The 529-nt window shown below is 79.6% G+C and overlaps 1 protein-coding gene across 4 annotated transcripts in view; it reads left to right on the top strand.

Moving 5' to 3' along the window:
• Positions 1-274: 274 nt before the first annotated feature.
• ACSL3 (acyl-CoA synthetase long chain family member 3) overlaps positions 275-529 on the top strand; it is a 79,293-nt gene continuing 79,038 nt past the window's right edge. For all 4 annotated transcript variants that reach the window (XM_040450882.1, XM_040450879.1, XM_040450881.1 and 1 more), the window contains exon 1: positions 275-381. The gene's annotated coding sequence lies outside the window, so the exon portion shown is untranslated. The remainder of the gene's footprint in view (positions 382-529) is intronic.

Raw genomic sequence — 529 nt, 5'->3', positions numbered from 1 at the left:
CCCGCCCCGGGCCGACCGCGCCGCGCTCCCCGGCCGGAATTCGATAGGCCCAGCCCCGCACGCGCCACCGCCCGCGGGCCAATGGGCGGCGGCCTCTCTGCATATGCAACGAGCGCCGGCCGGGGGTGCGCGTCCCGGGCGGTTCGGCTCAACAGACGCTGGTCTGCCGGCGCCTGCGAGTGTGTCGCCGCGGCCGGGGTTGGGACGAGGCGGTGGCGGCGGCGGCGGCTGCGGCCGGGGTAGCAGAAGGTCGTCCTCTCGCAGTGCGGGCGCGGCGGCTGCGCCGGGGTCCCCAGGAGGCGGCACGGGGCGTGAATTCTCTGGGGCGCAGCCAGGCCTGCGCGGGCCCGAGGCTGGAAGAACGGGGGCTCCTGCGTCGCGGTGAGTGCGGCGCCCGTTGTGGGAGCGGCGAGGGCCGGTCGGCGGCGCGGCCTCGGCGTGCGGCCGGGCTGGGCCCGAGAGCCTCCCGGGCTTGGAGGTGGGACGCGAGCGGCCCGGGGGGCCCCGGGTGCCCGACGAGGCCGCGGAG

The sequence above is a fragment of the Herpailurus yagouaroundi genome, unplaced genomic scaffold, assembly GCF_014898765.1.
Source record: "Herpailurus yagouaroundi ecotype Mexico unplaced genomic scaffold, PumYag 202, whole genome shotgun sequence".
Classification (NCBI taxonomy): domain Eukaryota; kingdom Metazoa; phylum Chordata; class Mammalia; order Carnivora; family Felidae; genus Herpailurus; species Herpailurus yagouaroundi.
The sequence above is the reverse complement of the archived record's forward strand: the minus strand, read 5'-3'. Positions and strand labels throughout refer to the sequence as shown.